General features: G+C 42.3%; 1 protein-coding gene across 1 annotated transcript in view; it reads right to left on the minus strand.

Moving 5' to 3' along the window:
- MYRIP (myosin VIIA and Rab interacting protein) overlaps positions 1-20,053 on the minus strand; it is a 220,482-nt gene extending 200,429 nt beyond the window's left edge. Inside the window, exon 1 of the mRNA XM_082664731.1 lies at positions 19,835-20,053. The gene's annotated coding sequence lies outside the window, so the exon portion shown is untranslated. The remainder of the gene's footprint in view (positions 1-19,834) is intronic.
- Between the last annotated feature and the right edge of the window lie 1,104 nt (positions 20,054-21,157).

A 21,157-nucleotide genomic window follows, 5' to 3' on the forward strand; every position in this document is an offset into this window, starting at 1 on the left:
TTTTAGTAATCTCTCATGATTGTTTGTATTTCTACAGTGTCAGTTGTTACTTCTCCTTCTTCATTTCTAATTCTGTTGATTTGGGTCTTCTGCATTTTTTTCTTGATGAGTCTGGCTAATGGTTTATCAATTTTGTTTATCTTCTCAAAGAACCTCCTTTTAGTTTTATTGATCTCTGCTATTGTTTCCTTCATTTCTTTTTCATTTATTTCTGATCTGATATTTATGATTTTTTTCCTCTGCTAACTTTGGGGATTATTTTGTTCTTCTTTCCTTAATTTCTTTAGGTGTAAGGTTAGATTGTTTATTTGAGATTTTTCTTGTTTCTTGAGGTAGGATTGTATTGCTATAAACTTCCCTCTTAGAACTGCTTTTGCTGCATCCCGCAGGCTTGGGTCATCATGTTTTCATTGTCATTTGTTTCCAGGTATTTTTTGATTTCCTCTTTGATTTCTTCAGTGATCTGTTGGTTATTTAGTAGTGTATTGTTTAGCCTCCATGTACTTGTATTTTTTACAGTTTTTTTTTCCTGTAGTTGATATCTAGTCTCATAGTGTTGTGGTCAGAAAAGATACTTGATATGATTTCACTTTTCTTAAATTTACCAAGGCTTGATTTGTGACCCAAGATATGATCTATCCTGGAGAATATTCCATGAGCACTTGAAAAGAAAGTGTATTCTGTTGCTTTTGGATGGAATGTCCTATAAATATCAATTAAATCCATCTTGTTTAATGTATCATTTAAAGCTTGTGCTTCCTTGTTTATTTTCATTTTGGATGATCTGTCCATTGGTGAAAGTGGGGTGTTAAAGTCCCCTACTATTATTGTGTTACTGTCAATTTCCCCTTTTATGGCTGTTAGCATTTGCTTTATGTATTGAGGTGCTTCTATGTTGGGTGCATAAACATTTACCATTGTTATATCTTCTTCTTGGATTGATCCCTTGATCATTATGCAGTGTCCTTCTTTGTCTCTTGCAATAGTCTTTATTTTAAAGTCTATTTTGTCTGATATGAGAATTGCTACTCCAGCTTTCTTTTGATTTCCATTTGCATGGAATATCTTTTTCCATCCCCTCACTTTCAGTCTGTATGTGTCACTAGGTCTGAAGTGGGTCTCTTGTAGACAGCATATATATGGGTCTTGGTTTTGTATCCATTCAGCCAGTCTATGTCTTTTGGTTGGAGCATTTAATCCATTTACATTTAAGGTAGTCATCAATATGTATGTTCCTATTACCATTTTCTTAATTGTTTGGGGTTTGTTTTTGTAGGTCTTTTCCTTCTCCTGTGTTTCCTGCCTACAGAAGTTCCTTTAGCATTTGTTGTAACACTGGTTTGGTGGTGCTGAATTCTCTTAGCTTTTGCTTGTATGTAAAGGTTTTAATTTCTCCATCAAATCTGAATGAGATCCTTGCTGTGTAGAGTAATCTTGGTTATAGGTTTTTCCCTTTCATCACTTTAAATATGTCCTGCCACTCCCTTCTGGCTTGCAGAGTTTCTGCTGAAAGATCAGCTGTTAACTTATGGTGATTCCCTTGTATGTTATTTGTTGCTTTTCCCTTGCTGCTTTTAATATTTTTTCTTTGTATTTAATTTTTGAGTTTGATTAATATGTGTCTTGGAGTGTTTCTCCTTGGATTTATCCTGTATGGAACTCTGTGCTTCCTGGACTTCATTGACTATTTCCTTTCCCATGTTAGGGAAGTTTTCAACTATAATCTCTTCAAATATTTTCTCAGCCCTTTCTTTTTCTCTTCTTCTTCTGGGACACCTATAATTCAAATGTTGGTGCATTTAATGTTGTCCCAGAAGTCTCTGAGGCTGTCCTCAGTTCTTTTCATTCTTTTTTCTTTATTCTGCTCTGCAGTAGTTATTTCAACTATTTTATCTTCCAGGTCACCTATCCGTTCTGCCTCAGTTATTCTACTATTGATTCCTTCTAGAGAATTTTTAATTTCATTTATTGTGTTGTTCATCATTGTTTGCTTGCTCTTTAGTTCTTCTAGGTCCTTGTTAAACATTTCTTGTATTTTCTCCATTCTATTTCCAAGATTTTGGATCATCTTTATTATCATTACTCTGAATTCTTTTTCAGGTAGACTAACTATTTCCTCTTCGTTTGGTTTGGTGGGTTTTTACCTTGCTCCTTCATCTGCTGCGTATTTCTCCATCTTCTCATTTTGTTTAACTTACTGTGTTTGGGGTCTCCTTTTCACAGGCTGCAGGTTCGTAGTTCCCGTTTGTTTTGGTGTCTGCCCTCAGTGGGTGAGGTTGGTTCAGTGGCTTGTGTAGGCTTCCTGGTGGAGGGGACTGGTGCCTGTGTTCTGGTGGGTGGGGCTGGATTTTGTCTTCTGGTGGGCAGGGCCGTGTCCAGTGGTGTGTTTTGGGGTGTCTGTGAACTTAGTATGATTTTAGGCAGCCTCTCTGCTAATGGGTGGGGTTGTGTTCCTATCCTTCTGGTTGTTTGGCATGGGGCATCCAGCACTGGAGCTTACTGGCCGTTGGGTGGAGCTGGGTCTTAGCCTTGAAACAGAGATCTCTGGGAGAGCTCTCTCCAATTGATATTATGTGGGGCTGGGAGGTCTCTGGTGGGCTAGTGTCCTGAACTTGGCTCTCCCACTTCAGAGGCTCAGGCCTGAAACCAGGCTGGAGCACCAAGACCCTGTCAGCCACATGGCTCAGAAGAAAATGGAGAAAAAAAGAAAGAAAATAAAATTAAAATAAAAAAATAATAATTAAAAAAATAAAAGAGAGCAACCAAACCAATAACCAAATCTACCAGTGATTACAAGCGCTAAAAACTAAACTAAGTAAACATAAAAATCAGAAACAAATCAGTCGCAGATAGCAAATCCCAAGTCTACAGTTGCTCCCAAAGTCCACGGCCTCAATTTGGGGTTGATTCGTTGTCTATTACGGTATTCCACAGATGCAGGATACATCACGTTGACCGTGGGGATTTAATCTGCTGCTCCTGAGGCTACACGGAGAAATTTCCCTTTCTCTTGTTTGTTCACACAGCTCCCGGCATTCAGCTTTGGTTTTGGCCCCTCTGCATGTAGGTCGCCCTCAGGCATCTAGTCCCACCCAGACAGGATGGGGTTAAAGCAGCGGCTGATTAGGGGACTCTCGCTCACTCAGGCTTGGGGGAGGGAGGGGTACGGTAGTTATAATTGGAATGTGGGGTGAGCCTGTGGCGCAGAGGCCGCGTGTCATTGCAACAGCCTGAGGCACACCATGAGTTCTCCCGGGGAACTTGTCCCTGGATCACGGGACCCTGGCAGTGGAGGGCTGCACAGGCTCCTGGAGGGTGTGTGGATAATGACCTTTGCTTGCACACAGGATTCTTGGTGGCTGAAGCAGCAGTGTTAGTGTTTCATGCCCATCTCTGCGGTCCGAACTGATAGCCGTGGCTCGCACCCATCTTTGGAGCTCATTTAGGCGGTGCTCTGCCTTCTGTGGGCAGACAGGGAAGGAATCCCCTCTCCTCGCACACCCCGAAACAATGGTCTCTTGCCTCTTAGGCAGGTCCAGACTTTTTCCCAGACTCCCTCCCAGCTAGCTGCAGCGCACTAGCCCCCTTCAGGCTGTGTTCACGTAGCCAACCCCAGTCCTCTCCCTGGGATTTGACCTCCAAAGCCCAAGCCTCAGCTCCCAGCCCCCACCCGCCCTGGTGGGTGAGCAGACAAGCATCTCAGGCTGGTGAGTGCTTGTCGGCACTGATCCTCTGTGTGGGAATCTCTCTGCTTTGCCCTCTGCACCCCTGCTGCTGTGCTCTCCTCCATGGCTCCAAAGCTTACCCCCTCCCACCCCCCATCTCCGCCAGTGAAGTGTCTTCCTAGTGTGTGGAAACTTCCTCCTTTCCAGCTCCCTCCCAGAGGTGCATATCCCGTCCCTATTCTTTTGTCTCTGTTTTTTCTTTTGCCCTACCCAGGTACGTGGGGGATTTTCTTGCCTTTTGGGAAGTCTGAGATCTTCTGCCATCGTTCAGTAGGTGTTCTGTACGAGTTGTTCCACATGTAGATGTATTTTTGATGTATTTGTGGGGAGGAAGGTGATCTCCACGTCTTACTCCTCTGCCATCTTGAAGGTCCCCTCCAAACAATTTTATACTCTTTTAAAAACAAAACCTGTTTATGTGCTAACTAGATGATTTTCCATTAAGTCCCTACCTGAGAAACAAGTGCTATGTACTTCAAACTCCCCATGCTACAGATTGATGGCATTTTCTTAAAATTCTTCACTTTTATCGGGTTTATCTGATGTAAATATTAGGTACCGAATACCGTCCTCCCAAGTCCCAAAACCTTATTTCTGAGACCACTTCAGAATAACGATTCTAAAAGGGGAAAAAACACAAGATTCAGCCTTTGTGTCTCGCAATTAAGTGAATTTCTCACGTTTCTAACAGGAAAAACAGAAACACTGTAAGACATCCATTCCCACTGGAAAGATAATTATTTGAGGAGTTATTCCATGAATCTGGGGGAGAATCATTTGAAGAAAATTAATGCCAGGTAGTCAACTATGTTCTGGGTTGTACCTCAGGAGTCCTCCCTATTCAGAAAGGAGGCGCTGAAACTATTTCTGAAGACAAATAAACAAAAGCCATGCAGTAATGATACAAAGAATGAACACAAGGTGAGAGGGTGTGGGGTGTAGAAGGAACAGTAAGAGACCGCTCTTGGAGATCTGCTTATCTTTTCTACATTCCAGCATTTCTCCCACTTCCAATTTTGCAGAAATGAGAATCTTCCAGACAAAATTCTTGACTTTTGACCAACAGAGTTCTAAATGCTATGCAAAGCAACTCTAACTTTTCCTGTTAAATGATATTCATTTGAGCAATTGGAAAACATTTAAATACATTTATATAACAACATGGGTATGTGGATGTATTTTTTAACTGTTTATTTCATTAAATCTAAACATAAATCAAGTAATTCTGGTGAAAATTTAGCATCCAGATAGAGATGTGCCATGTTTGAAAAATACATATTAGATTTCAAAGATTAGTATGAAAAAAAGAAGGTAAAACAAGGCATTAGTAATTTTTATATTGATTATTGATTGGAACCAAGACACCTAAGATGAGAAAAATGCAGGTGGAACAGGTCTGGGGGGAAGATCAGGGGTTCCACTTGCAAAAAGTTGATTTGCAAATGACTATTGCACATCCAGGAAATGTCAAGGAGGTTATTCAAAGAGTTGGGGAGAGAGGTCCAGCCTAGAGATATATGTCTGGGGATCACTGGCATAGACGGTATTTAAAACCATGAAAAAAGACGAGGTCTGCAGGGAGGGGATATAAACAAAAAGGCAAAGAAGAGAAAAGACTCAGCCGTGGGGCACTCCAGCATTAAAAGGGCAAGCAAAAAATGAAGAACCAGCTAGACAGAGGAGAGAGTACTTCCAAGGAGTTAAAAGGAAAATCAAGAGTGTATCCTCCAGGCATGGTGAAGAAAGTGTACCAATGAGGAGGGACTGATTAACTGAGTCAAATGATGCTAAAAGTTCATGGAGGATGAGGACTGAGAACAGACCCTTGTATTTAGTAGGTGATGGTCAATCTCGACAGTTTCTTGTAAAGTTGATGAAACTTGGCAGGCAACCTGCAAGGGTGGGTTAACAGAGAATGTGAGGAGAAGATTTGCAGACAGCAAGTCTGGACAACTCTTACTAGTTTTTATATACAGGAGAGTAGAGAAATAGAGCCACTGCTAGCAGTGGAAGTGATATGAGGAGGGAGTGTTTTCCAAGAAAGAAGAAATAGCATGTTTATAAGCCAATGAGAATTACCTGGTAGAGAGAGGGAAACTGGTGATACAGAAGACAGAAGGGGGAATTACTAGAGTGATATCCTTGAGTATTCAAGGAAGATGGGCTCCAGTGCCAGGAAGTAGAGGGAATGGCTTTGGATAGAGCATAGAGATTTCATGTTTAGTCACAAAACAAGAGGCAGAGTATATGGCAACAGATGCAGGGCAGGTAGGCAGATGGTGGCGTGAGTCTGTGGAAGCTCCCCTCTGATGGCTCAGTTTTCTCAGTGAGAGTGGAAGCGGGGACATCGTGTAAGAGTGAGAATGAAAAGGAGGTGTGGGCGTCTGCGGAGATGGGAGCGAATGTGAAACAATCAGTGAAGAGAATTGGAGAGTGCAGGGACCAGAGAAATATCAGGCACTTTAAGGATCCATCTGACATTCCTGGCCACGTAAGACCCATCAATTGTTTGTGAGCTCTTCTCCAGCCACATTCAGCAGCTCAAATGCAGGCAGGAGGAAGCAGAGATTAGGGTTTAGCCAGTGTGTGGTTCTACCGAGTGCTGCCTGAGAGGAGCAAGTGAACTGGGGGTGCCCAAAGGATTGCCATTGGCTGAAAAAGGCAGAAGGAGAGAACCTCAAGTTTCAGGGGTCACAGACAGGAGGTCAGGAACACCGAGGGACCATTGGAATTGGAGTAAGAGAGGGAAAGGATTGGAAGATGGAGGTTGGTTATCAGAAAGCATGATGCACGAAACACATTATGAAGGGCCAGCCATAACTGGGAATGAAAACATCTATCTATGACTATGGAAGTAAGTGGTAGGGTTGGGTGGAAGTCAGAGAATTGCGGCAAAGAAGGTCAGGGAACTCCAGGATGTTAACAAGATCCTCTACCTGGAGCTAAAGTCATCAAGAGCTGAGGGTAAGTGGTCCTGGAGCCCAGGGCACTGACAAACAGGATAAAGAGCATGATGGGATGAGTGTTGGTCCACCCAAGGCAGAGTTGGGTGGGGTCATGAGTGAGGAGGGGCAGGAGGGATAAGTGTTTCAAGTGTCTACTTGACCTGGTCAATGGGGAGCAGAAGGCCAGAGTCAGTATGATCGACCAGTGTGCGGGGCTCCTACTGATGTTCACTGAGTAGGGGCGGACTTACTCCGAGGGATCGGGACACCCAGTGGTCCTCACTGAGGAGGCTGAGGATGTCCAAGGAAGCTCAGTATCGCTCAAGCCCACAAACATCTCTTGCACCTTATGATGGGGGTGGGTAAAAATTCTGGATGGGGAGGGTCTTAGTTCGAGGGCTTGACCCCCTACCTGGCCCCTTGTTTGTTCTTTCACTTTATTCCACATTAATAAGGAACCCAGAAGTAAACTGCCTGACCAGTCTTTTCCAATTGCTAAGTTCCTATTAATAATAATATTATTTTATATAAAACCTCAAATAAGTATGCTTGTTATGGTTAAGGAAATAAGAGTTTATCAAAGTACAACTAATGAACAAGAAACTATAAAAATTACCACACATATTTGAAAAAGTTAATGGAAACTCAGTGGAGAGTTTAAAAGACAGAATAGACACAGCAGAGAAAAGAATTAGTGAATTGGTAGACAGGGCTGAAATAAGAAGCCAAATGCAGTACTGAGAAAGGAAGTAAAACATGGAAGAGAGGTTAAAAACACAGATGATATAGAAGGAAGGTCCCACATATCTGCTCAGAGTTTCAGGAGTAGAGAATAAGGAAAAGCAATATTCAAAGAAATAATGGCTGAAAATTTTCCAGAACACCGATTAGACATCAATTCTCACATTTAAAAAGTCCAGGGAATCCTGAGGGGAATGATTAAAAAGAAGCCCATTTCTACATACACTGTAGTGAAACTCAGAATAACAAATACACAGAAAAGAAACTCAAATCAGCCAGAATGAAAAGACAGATTACTACAAAAGAACAACAATCAGATTGTTAGATAAATTCTTTAAATGAAACAATGGAAATTGGAAGACAGTAGAATCATACTGTCAACAAATTGCTTACTATGTGGAAAAAAATAAATAGATGGGGTTTTAAAAAGTCTGACTGAAACACCAGACAATGTTAACATATAAATTGGGTAGAGGGGTGATCAGAGTTAAGTATAAAGTCCTTGAATTGCTCAGGAGGACAGGAATGATTGATTCAGTTTGGATTTTGTTAAGGTAAATATGTGTGCTAAAATAACCATATAATAAACACAAGAAAATAGAAATGGAGCATAAGGCTTTTGAATAAGTGGAGGAGGGACATGTAATGTGGGGTAGGAGAGAGAATCTAAATTAATACAAAAAGAAATTAGAGTAAGTATATTAAAAGTGGGACAATGAAAGAGAAGAAAGTAAAATGATAAAATAAATCCAAATATATTAATAGTAGCACTATAAATGAACATAACTTTCACATTAAAACAGTTTGGAAAAAATAAAGCAAATTTATTCTCTTTACAACAGTTTCACAAGTGGAATAAAAATATACAGAATTGTTGATGGTGAAAGGATAAGAAAATAAGATAGGCAAGTACTAAGCAAAAAAAATTGGTATAGCTCTATCCGAAACAGATCTATTTTTTAACTTATTTATTTTTATTTTTTATTGAAGTATAGTTGATTTACAGTGTTTCAGGTGAACAGCAAAGTGATTCAGTTACACACACACACACACACACACACACATACATTCTTTTTCAGGTTCTGGTTTATTACACGATATTGAATATAGCTCCCTGGGCTGTACAGTAGATCCTTGTTGTTTATCTGTCTATTTTATATATGGTAGTGTGTATCCATTAATCCCAAATTCCTAATTTATCCCCCCTACAACTATCCCCATTGGTAACCATAAGTTTGCTTTCCATGTCTATGAGTCTATTTCTGTTTTGTAAGTAAGTTCATTTGTTTCATTTTTTAGATTCCACATATAAGTGATATCATGTGATATTTGTCTTTCTCAGACCTAGAAACAAGGGCAGTGCTACAGATTAAGAGGGTCGTTTCATCATGACATATATTTGACTAACCAGGAAAAAATTAAACTAGAATGCATCGAATAACATACAGCTTCAAAATATACAAAGCAAAAACTGAAAGAAGCACAAGATGAAATTGAAAAATTCACCTCTATATATTTCTCCCTCAAAAACTGATTAATTGAACTTCAAAAAAATGAGGAAGGTAGATGGAAGATTTGAATAACACAATTAACTCGTTTAAGCTAATGAACATATATGGATCACTGCAAACCAGTAACTTCAAGGAAGTACAGAACATTTGTGAAAACTATGTACCAGGCCATAAAACAAGTCTCAACATATTTCAAAGAAATGGAATCATGTAGATCACATTCTCTAATCACTATTAAAATAGAAAATATTTAAAATGGAAAAAAATTTAAAATAGAAAAAATATTTTAAAATAGTAAATAGAAAATTAAAGTAGATATTATTAAAAATATTAAACTAAAATAAAGATAGAATTAAAATAGAAAAATAATTGCTAAAAGGTTCTGGAAATTAAAGAATAAAATAAAAGATTACAAATAATTCATAAGTCAAAGAAGAAATCATCATGAAAATGTTAAAAACTCACATGTGAATAATAACAAAACACTACATATCAAAACATGTGGAATACAAATATGGCTAAAGCAACACTTGGAGGGAAAGTTATTGCACTAAAAGCATACACATGAAAGAAGAAAGGCTGAAATTAAATGAGTAATCATGTAAATTTAAGAGGTGAGAAAAAGAATAAAGCCAAAGAAAGTAGAAGGAAGGAAATAATAAGGATGAAAACAGAGATTAAGTAAAATGAAAAAGAATGACACAACCAAGAAGAGAAAGTGAAAAGTTGTTCTCTGGAAAGTCTAAAAAGAACCTGTAACAACTCTGGTGAGATGGACCAAGAGCTAAGGAGGGAAGCGGTGGCCGCCTCTGCAGGTTTCCTCATCCCACTGGGGCATAGAAGGGACTTGGGTTTTGTACCCCAGGAGAGCTCCTGCCTTCCCAAGAAGTGTTCTTGACAACACGCGGAGCACATCTCCATGCCTCTCCCCATGCACCGCCACTTGATCTCTCTTCTTCTGGCAGCTCTTCCATCTTTTGAGGAAAACAATTCCAACCATCTCCCAAATTTGCCAGAAATGGTGTTTGGTTTTTTTTGTTTCTCATTCTCTTTGTTGCTTTTGGATAATTTATGGAAGAGAAGGGGAAATATCAGCATTACTTCGGCATCCACCATCAGCACCAGGCTGAGGGGAGGGGAACTGAGGCAGAAAGCAGGGGTGGTGGCAGTAGGAAGAGCAAGCGTAAGGTACCTGGAAGCCGTGGGAGGAAGGATTCAGATCTGGGAGAACAGAGGATGGTTGGGGGATGGCGGGCATTCAAGCACCCGGGCTGCAAGATCTGCAGTCCTGGGAGAGGCACCTGACATTCAGTGGACCGTGGAGCTGAAAGACCCACTGGCAGATTTCTAATAGATTTTAATCAAGGATTCCATTAAAACAGCATTTAAAATTTTTTCTTCTAATTAGCCATAAAAGAAAGAGACTAATCTCGAATATTCTGGTTACATGTCATTCTAGTAAATCAAAGTCCCTACTGATCAATAAATTGTTTTTCAAAGAAAGCAAAACAACAAAACCACATTTATATAACACAAACACAAAAACAGAACCTGCCAGATTTTCAGAGGCTGGAGCTGCACAAATAAAGTGAAATGATGATTGAGACAAAGGTTTTCAAGAGGAGGTTAGGAAGAGGTTTGGGGCTGGAAGCACTGCATATGCAGACTGGACTATCTTCAGAAAAAAGATAACATAAAGGGGCTTGGGTCATTTTCCTTTTCTCCAGTGATATGCAGGCTTTGAAGCCTAGAAAGTGACCCTGTATACTCTGAGGTAGTTACATTTCATACCAAAATGGGAGAACCATATAGGATGAGTTTTCTGAGCCATGAGTCAGTATGGGATTATTTGGGGACTTTGGCAAATAGCCACACTAGATCCTGGGGCCATGAGCACCTCTGTCCTGTAGGCACCCCCGTTCCTCTCTCTCATGTCTTGTGTTCTTTTCCGAAGTGTCTGCTCGGAGAGATTAAACTGTCAGCCCACAGAATGGATTTGTGCATCCCAGCTGCAGATCACATATCTGTCACATCAGTGGCATTACACTGTAAATCATAGCCAAAAAAGGACTTTCCACAGAATGGTTTTCTCTCCCCAGCTGATAATATATAAATGTACACCAAAAAATTTAACTTACAATTACCTAGGAAAGGTAATGGGGGCAAATAACACATGGTTGAATACAACGCTGAAAGCAGTTTTCATACAGCATTTAGGCAGTTTCATAAAGCTCTTCTTACTCTCTTTACACAAATGTAGAATTGATTCTCAGAGTAAGTCTGAAGTGAATGAGGTTTCTGTCAGTAACGAATCCAGCCTGTCCCCAAACAAGTCCATCTTTGAGCCTTTTCCCCAATAACCTTCTGGTGGTTTCATGCTGTTCTGGTCTTAACCATCACTAGCAATTGATCACATAAGGTCATTCGCAAGAGGGTGTTAATGGTACATTATTACCTTGGACTTATACCAACCAAGGTCTTCTAAATTGTAAAAGAGAAGATGATAAAAAGGAACAATTGTCTAAGGGTAGAACCCCTGCCCTGGGTCGGGAGGCGCAGAGCTGGGTAGAGGTGCTTTTCTGGTTGTCATGTGCTAACCCCGTCTTGAAGGCTGCCCTGAATAAAGGCACTATAAAATCGCTCACCTTTTACTTAAACTCTTACCAGTTCTCCTAAGCCAAGTAAATATTTATGTGATGTTTATGATTTATACACTTAATCATTCATATGATGCAAGATTCGAAATGAAAAGGTAAAAAAACCCTGAGCTTTCTAAATGAACTTAAGGATATTTATATATACACAAACACACATATGTACTTTTCACTCTAACACCTTTGTTCCTCCTTCCCTAGTATTATTGTTTTCTTAAAGTGAGAGATACTATGATATACACTGCTAGGGATGTTTGAGTATAACCACTTTGGGAGAAATTTGGCACCAAATGGTCAAGTTGTAAGTTTTTGTAAAATATGACCCTTCAAAATTCTACTTCTGGGCATACATCCTCAAGAATTTCTTTTGCATGTGCATAAATACATTTCAAAGATGTTTACTGCATACATCTATGTAATAGCCACAGAAGAAATACAGAAAAAATCTATAGTCCATCATGGAGGTAACAGATTAATAAAAATGGCATTTTCATATGATAGAGTAATATTTAACAGTTAAAAATATGAACATAATCTATATAAACAATCTGATAGTTCTCTCAAAAACACTGAGTGATAATGCAAGTTTCATTCACAGAAAGTAAAAGAGAAACAACCCTTATGGAAAATTCTTTAGTGAAGTGGGCTATGAATAAACATGAAGGTATATTCTGTCCCACTAGAAAAGAAAAGCAAAGTAAAAAATAAGATTCTTTTTTTCCCTTTGCCTATGAAATTGACAGTGTTGTTGAATACTTATGTTTATCACTAGCAAGGCATGGGGATCTGGCACACTCATACACTACCAAGAGCAATATAAATTTATAGACCTTCCTGGAGAATTATTTGGCAATATGTATCCAAAATTTAAATAAAAGTAAGTAAATTTTGACAAAGTAATTCATCCTAAGAAAATAAAAATGTGTGCAAAGATGAAGTTACAATAAAAAGTATAAAGTGCTTAATGTTTTAAAAGAATGATTTTGTTGAATAGATTATGGTATACAAATGAAATGGATCATTAGGAGGATAAAAATAATGACACAGAAGAATAATCATTGACATTAACACTGCTTATATGTTGTTGAGTGGAAAAAAAAGATCTTATTTGTGTTTAAAAGAATTATATTCATCTGGTCCTTATTATTCAAGGATATCTGGTACCAGAGAAGAGTCGCTTAAAGTAAATCCACTTAAAATGGGGACCAAAAATTCACACTAAATAATGGGAAATGAAAGCATTTGATTAGCACTATATTCAAAGAAAAAGAAACAATAAAATACATTTTATTTTCTATTTTACCAAATTTTGATAACAGTATTTTTCATAGGAAGTGATGTTTAGGATAGATCCTAAAATTCATGTTGAAGCCTAAAGGGTCAAAAATAGCCAAGACAATTTTGAAGAACAAGGCTAGGAAGGGAAGATTTATTACAAAGCTTTAATAACTAAATGAAAGTGGTATTAGCTCAGGAATCACAAAAAGATTAATAGAACAGAACAGAGTTAAGAAACAGATCCAAAACTATAACCAAAATTGGTATATGACAGAGATGGCAGCAAAATAAATGCGAAAATAAATATTCATTCAATGATAATGGGGTAATGGTTTTCAATATGGAAAACATTAGATCTCTGCCTCACACAGTACAGAAATATAAACTTCAGATGAGTTTCAAGATCTAAAAGTTTTATCTCGTAAAAAATGGCAATGCATAGAAAGGAAAACTTGAAAATCAAAATATATTTTTAAAAGATCTCTAAGGGAAATGCAAAGTAAAAGCAGTGAAATACATTCCACGCTTATCAGATTAATCAAAATTAAAACAACTGATTAATGTCAGACACAGCCAAAGATACTGGGATACGAAGAACTCCAAGACAGTGCTAGTGGGAGCGTTAAGTGGTTCAACAGCTTCAGAGGGCCATTTGCAAAACCTAGCAGAGTTGAAGTAACATAGAGATGCTTTTTTTTGGTTTTTTTAAACTCCTTTATTGGAGTATAATTGCTTTACAATGCTGTGTTGGTTTCTGCTTTATAACAAAGTGAATCAGCTATACATATACATATATTCCCATATCTCCTCCCTCTTGTGTCTCCCTGCCACCCTCCCTATCCCACCCCTCTAGGTGGTCACAAACCACCGAGCTGATCTCTCTGTACTATGCGGCTGCTTCCCACTAGCTATCTATTTTACATTTGGTAGTGTATATATGTCCATGCCACTCTCTCACTTTGTCCCAGCTTACCCTTCCCCCTCCCCATGTCCTCAAATCCATTCTCTACATCTGCGTCTTTATTCCTGTCCTGGCCCTAGGTTCTTCAGAACCTTTTTTTTTTTTTTAGATTCCATATATATGTGTTAGAATACGGTATTTTTTTTCTTTGACTTACTTCACTCTGTATGACAGAGTGACTCTAGGTCTAGGTCTCTAGGTCCATCCACCTCACTACAAATAACTCAATTTCATTTCTTTTTATGGCTGAGTAATATTCCCTTGTACATATGTGCCACATCTTCTTTTTCCATTCATCTGTCGATGGACACTTAGGTTGTTTCCATCTCCTGGCTATTGTAAATAGGGCTGCAATGAACACTGTGGTACATGACTCTTTTTGAATTATGGTTTTCTCAGGGTATATGCCCAGTAGTGGGATTTCTGGGTCATATGGTATTTCTATTTTTAGTTTTTTAAGGAACCTCCATACTGTTTTCCATAGTGGCTGTACCAATTTACATTCCCACCAACAGTGCAAGAGGGTTCCCTTTTCTCCACACCCTCTCCAGCATTTATTGTTTGTAGATTTTTTGATGATGGCCATTCTGACTGGTGTGAGGTGATACCTCATTGTAGTTTTGACTTGCATTTCTCTAATGATTAGTGATGTTGAGCATTCTTTCATGTGTTTGTTGGCAATCTGTATATCTTCTTTGGAGAAATGTCTATTTAGGTCTTATGCCCATTTTTGGATTGAGTTGTTTGTTTTTTTGATATTGAATAGCAAAAGCAATCTTGAGATAGAAAAACGGAGCTGGAGGAATCAGGCTCCTGGACTTCAGACTATAGCTACTGTACTACAAAGCTACAGTAATCAAGACAGTATGGTACTGGCACAAAAACAGAAATATAGATCAACGGAACAGGATAGAAAGCCCAGAGATAAACCCACGCACATATGGTCACCTTATCTTTGATAAAGGAGGCAAGAATATACAATGGAGAAAAGACAGCCTCTTCAATAAGTGGTGCTGGGAAAACTGGAAAGCTACATGTAAAAGAATGAAATTAGAACATTCCCTAACACCACACACAAAAATAAACTCAAAATGGATTAAAGACCTAAATGTAAGGCCAGACACTAAAACTCTTAGAGGAAAACATAGGCAGAACAGTCTATGATATATATCACAGCAAGATCCTTTTTGACCCACCTCCTAGAGAATGGAAATAAAAACAAATGGGACCTAATGAAACTTAAAAGCTTTTGCACAGCAAAGGAAATCATAAACAAGACCAAAAGACAACCCTCAGAATGGGAGAAAATATTTGCAAATGAAGCGACTGACAAAGGATTAACCTCCAAAATTTACAAACATGAGATGTTGATGCAAGTCCTACTACCCAGTTACTCAACTTCTGGGGATATATACCTTAGACACACTCTTATACATTTCTACAAGATCCTATCAAGGATATTCCTTGCAATATTTTTGTAATAGCAAAAGGTAAAAACGTCATTTTGACCTTCAGTGGGGAATTAACTCTGGAATATTAAACAAACAAAGACTACAGTAAAATGAATCAACTAGATCTACAATTATCAACATATGTCAAAAACCAGTGTTGCGTGAAAAAAGCAAATCACAAAAATCAGTGGCAAGCCTCCATTTACATAACAATTTTTATAATGTATCTGTTTACTGTTTAGTCTTTTACATGTCATTTTATTAAAAGGTATATACCATTAGCCCTCTATGCATTTCCCCCTTCCACCCTTCAATCTTCCAGGTAAACATAAAGTTCTTCTGAGAGCATCTTTCTTTTTTTTATTGAAGTATAGTTGATTTACAATGTTGTATTCATTTCAGATGTACAACAGAGTGATTCTGTTATACATACATATATATATTCTTTTTCAGATTCTTTTTCCATTATAGGTTATTACAAGATATTGAATATAGTTCCCTGTGCTATACAGTAGTAGATCCTTGTTGCTTATCTATTTTATATATAGTAGTGTGTATCTGTTGATCCCAAATTCCTAATTTATCTCCCCCTGTGCCCACTTTCTCCTTTGGTAACCATAAGCTTGTGTTCTATGTCTGTGACTCTATTTCCATTTCCATAAAATTTTAAACACAAAATGAGACTACACATTCTGATGGGCATACACTCAGCCCCAATGTTATAGGCTGCATGGACTCAACCCCAAATTCTCATCCTTCACTGTCTGGATTTCCCTCTTGCTCAGCAGAGAATTTTCTATTTATGGCAACCACAGATTTCGATTCAAGTAGCTACTACATGTACTGTGCTATACTAGGTCTCAGGGAGGACAAAAGAATTACGCAAGACTCCTTGCACCCTGCAGAGGGTACAACTCAGCTAGGGAAGCCATCTGAGAGACTGGCTCTCAGTCCTCACTCTGGCTCACATAGTGTGTAAACTTAGAGTGCTTAATTGTCAAGGCCCAGTTCCTTCATCTATAAGATGGGAAAGTCACCCTCCTCCTGTTTAGAACATTAAATGAATATATATATATATATATATATATATATATATATAGTGTCCAGCATATGCAAACGCTCAACACTCTCAGCAGTCAAAGGCATGGCAGCCATAACACAAATACAAACTTCTAAACAGTGTCTCAGACACACTGACAGTTAAAAGGTGATGGACGGGAGAAGGGCACTGGATGGGTCTGCTTAGCCCTCTCCACAGCTGGATATAACACTCCCACCCCTGGTGGTTTCCCCTGTGACTTGGCCCCCTCTCTGTGGAACACAGGGCATTTCTTCTAGCAACAGTTTGGCTACACCCAGGTCTATTTATTCTTCCAAGTTCACCATGAACAGTGCTCTGTGAAGAGAGCTACCTGCCTCAGGAAAGAGAATTCCTTCTCTCACACCTTTGGAAGGATTCTGGGGTAAAATGAGACCAAAAGGATCATAACAGACCTAAGCTAGCTTTTCGGTTAACCTCTTTAGAATCCCAAGGACATACCACAGCTCCATATTATTAAAGAGAAGGCAATGGTGTCTCAGCTCCATTCACCTCCAACGTATACCCGCCTCTAACCCGCAAGCCACCCTCCTCAAAAGCTGGGATAGGGTTCTATCCATGGACTTAGTAGCAGGCACCAGAGGGGAGGCCTGCCTCCCAGACACTGGAAAAACCACAGTGTTTGGAAATCACTTTTGGAGATACTGAGCTGTTGAATTTTATTCCTGGGACTGCTTCCCGAGGACTTGGGAAAGGATAGTGGGTATTTCAGTTATCCAGCCAACGTGGCGCCACCATGTGGCAACAGCACAAACAGCTCATAATTCGCTCAGCCTTAAAATTCTGTGATTCTCTACCAATTTTTAACTTTGAGGAATTCAAAATACTTCTATTTTTATATGTCAAATGAAGAATTCACTCATGTCTTTTCTTCATTCATATTTTATTATCACACTATTTCAGATTTGCATTATTCAAGTACACTCTATGAATAGACCAGCCTCCAATGTCAGCAATGTTATATCTGGGGTTGGGCTTGTTACATCACGCAAGAACTGATGATCAGATTTTCGGGGGACAACCAGATCTGGACAACTCCGGCCAGATCTTAAGACCAAATTCTTCCTTCTAGCTTTCTGGACTGGCTTAGGTATAACTACCTTTGGTTTGCATATATAAAAAAGTGAAAAACATCAAGCAGTTTCATTTTAGCTTTGAAACTAAAATGATAAATAATAATAGTAACAAAAAATAAAACACACCTGACAAAACTAAACAGGATGTTGGTTACCCTCAGGGGAGGGGGGGGTGTGATAGTGCCTGTAGGGGGTAATTGGGAGGCTGGGAATATTCTAGGTCGTAATCTGGCCACTTGTTACTTGTATGTTCAGTTTGTGAAAATCCATTGAGGGCACACTTCAGATCTGTGCAATTTTCTGGGATGATGTTATAACTCAAAGGTCTGACCAGTCAGTCAACCCTCCTTAACTTGCCTTTGAGACAAACACAATAATAACCAGGAAGGCAAAAAGAGGGGCATGCCTAGTTCTTCTCTACAAGGTATTTCAGTCGGTGTATCAATTGCTCTAAGGGCCATGGCCACAGATGAGCTCTCCTTCTGTCTCTCTAGACAGGGAGGAAGGAGACAGGACACAGTCGATACCACCGTTAGCTTAATTGCTGAAGGTGGTTAACAGTTTACTTTCTCAGATCCTGGAGCAGACAGTTCCCCCTCCTCCTCCACACACAAAACCTAGACCACAGAGAGAACCTGCCACAAAGAGATACACACCATCTCCACAGAGACAAGCCCCCCCCACACAGACACACTGCCCCACCACCAGACACAACCCCCAACTCCACAGAGACAGCCCCCAGCCCCATAAAGACAGCTAGCTTTCAGCCCACAAAGACAAACCACAGATGTGATGGCTGGGATGGGGGTAATTAGGAGAGATGGGGCTGCCCATGGGCAGGCAAGGAACATCAACAGGAAGATGGAAAATAATATTTTCAAAGTCTTACCAAACTAAATTTGTTTGGAAAGAGGGATTTTTAGACCTGAAAATACAGTCCCAAAGTTGCTGTGAAAATATATTTAAATCACCCCCATTTCCACCCACAGCTCAGGTCCCATCCTCTTGGACCATTGTCCTCTACTTTCACATCTATCACGTACCCTGAACCCCAACTGCCTTCGGAAGACTAAAAGCAGGGATTATTCCATTTTATAGATTTAAAAAGTTGAGGCTCAAAGATGTTTGTCAGACATCACAAAACTATCTAAGTGGTCATCTCATCCCTGAGTTGGGGCGAGGGAGGCTGAGTTGGAGGGGCAGGGTGATAATGCCAAAAGAGGAGGGGCGACCCTCTCCCCAGCCCAAAACTCTGAGAACCGCCCACAGCCCCACAAGAGCTGCCTCAAAGGATCTGGAGTAAATGAGACGTCTGGCGACATTCACACACATTCTGGGACTGGATTCCACCTTCCCCTGGGAAAGTGGGAAACCTCCCGGTCAAGGGGTCGGGAGTGGAGAGGGCAGAAATAAAGCCAGACTTAAGGCATTTTCTAAGATCAGATAGGAGCCAAGCCCAGAGCTTACTGCTGCTCTTAGGAAGTCCCTGGGCCCAAAGTGGTGTGTGCAGTCTGAGTCTCTCGGATACTTACTTATCCTTGGGGACAGGGCTTATTTGGGAGAAGGAAACGGAACAGGACTGATCCAAGAGCAGGCGCCTAGCAAACTCCCCTACCCTGCGGAGACATAAGTAAATTAAGTGACGGGGAATGGAAGGGATGCTGCAAATGTTGCAGGTCCCCGGGTTCCCAATGAGGAACCGCTCCGCTCCGCGCTCCCCGAAGATACCCCGCGGCTACATCCAAACCTCTGAAGGGTACCTTAGAATCGGCTCCCGACCTCACCAAAAAGCAGCGGAGTTGGAGCGGAGGGAGTAGGAAGGGGGAGACCAGGATGAAGCTGAAGTGAGCACCTCACACCCCGCAACAGCCGCTCCTCCCCAGGCAGTCCTAGAACCCGGCCAGAAGCTGCCGACTCCGATTCTTAGTCCTGCGCACCGGCCGTGACCTTGAACGAGTCCCTGATTAGTCCCATTTTACAGAAATTAACGAGTGGGAAAGAAGTCCGTCGCGCTGGGTTGCTCCGGGCGCTTACCTGATGGTTTAAGGCGCCCCGCCGGCGCTCCAGGAGCGTAGTGGGTGCGCGGTGAAGCGCAGCCCAAGATCTACGCGGCCAGTGGAATCGCAAACCGCGAAGGAAACGCAGAGCTGAGCTCGGACCCCGGCAGCGGGAGAAAGGGGCGGTTCCGATTCTGCGACAACCCCCTAGCAAGTTCGATGCCCCCCCAAGACCCTCCGCAGAGGCGGACTGGCAGTGCCCCGGGGCCCTGGCTCAGGACGCGCACGGGGTGTACGGGGACACGAGAGACACCTCCATACACCCACCCCCGAAGTTGCGGCAACGTACGGGGGAGAGTGGCGCAAAGCTGCCGGAGGGGAGGGGACGGTACTCACACGGGCTGGCCGGGCTGGAGCAGGTCCGTGACCGGGGTCATCGATGGCGGCAGGGGTCATCGATGGCGGCCGCTCTCAGGCCACCGCGCCTCGGGAAGCCTGGGGCACCCGCCGCAAAGCGCCGCGTGGATTAGGAAGCAGCGCGCAGCAAGGCAGGGGCACGGGGCGGTAGGCGCGCCAGATCTGAGCTGCAGCGCTGCGGGGGCTCGGCCGCCAGAAGCGTAGCCGCAGCGGGAGCCCAGAGCGGGCGCGGGAGGCGGGAGCGCGACAGCGGCAGCGGCTGCGAGGGAGGCGCCCGCGCCGCAGGCAGCCAGGGCCAGCGTGGACGCAGCCCCTGCAGACACCTGCCGGCCAGGGCGACGACCAATCAGAGGCGCCCGGAGCGGGGGCGAGTGCCGGGCACCCTGTGGGAGGGGGGCGCGCGCTCGCGCCCGTGCTGGGGCCGGGGGCGCCTGCCCGGCGGGCTTCTCAGGCCCTCCCTTCCGCGCGCAGGCGGCCCGCGCGGGAGGGGCGGGGCGCGGCGCGGCAGGGGGCGGGGCTGGGGCTGAGCGCGCCGGGGACGGAGACCCGCGCCCGGCGCTCGGCTCTACCTTGAGGCGCAGTGCGGTGACGAGGCCCCGGCTCCAGGGTAGCCAGATGAGCCCTCAAGTCATTACCAGCTTTGAAGTAAGGGTTTTTCTTCCCTGCCCCTGCGCCCCGGGCGCCCGGACCCTCCCTGACAGCCGAATGCCTGGTAACCCGAATCCGGGGCCGGCCTGGCTTCCGGAGTGTGGGCGCCTTCCCTCCCCAGCCTCACCGAAGCCGGCGTGTCTCCAATGACAGCTCTTCCTCACTTCATAGTGCGTGGCTATTTAAAGTCACCGTGGTGACCCATCCCCTGGTCTGGGTTCCTTTCGTCCTCTCCTGAATTTACTGTGCTAACGACACTCCTTCGTTCAACACACATTGACTGGTTTCGCTCTTGGCTCAGAGAGCTGGATCTCCCAGGCTACTGCTCTCCCAAGTGTCCCAAAGCCCCCGTCGCTGCCGCACCGCAGGACTAGTGAGCCCGCGCTGTCACAAGGACGCCCAAAGATTGCTGCCAGTGAGGACCGCATTCGGGCTCTTGCCTGGAGTTCCGGGTCCCGGAAGAAGGACTGGGAGTTGAAAGGTTCCCCTTCAGGCCAGCGCTTCATTGCGCGTTTGCATCCGTCAGGACACAGGGCCCAGAATCTTTCTAAAACGGACTGCCTCAGCCCTAACAACTCGGCTGTGGAAGCACATTATCAATTTTCGCTGCAGGACGGAAGTCGCGCCATCGGAATACAGCTACGTGGGTGATTC

The sequence above is a fragment of the Grampus griseus genome (assembly GCF_964374135.1).
Source record: "Grampus griseus genome assembly, chromosome: 10".
In the NCBI taxonomy this organism is placed as follows: domain Eukaryota; kingdom Metazoa; phylum Chordata; class Mammalia; order Artiodactyla; family Delphinidae; genus Grampus; species Grampus griseus.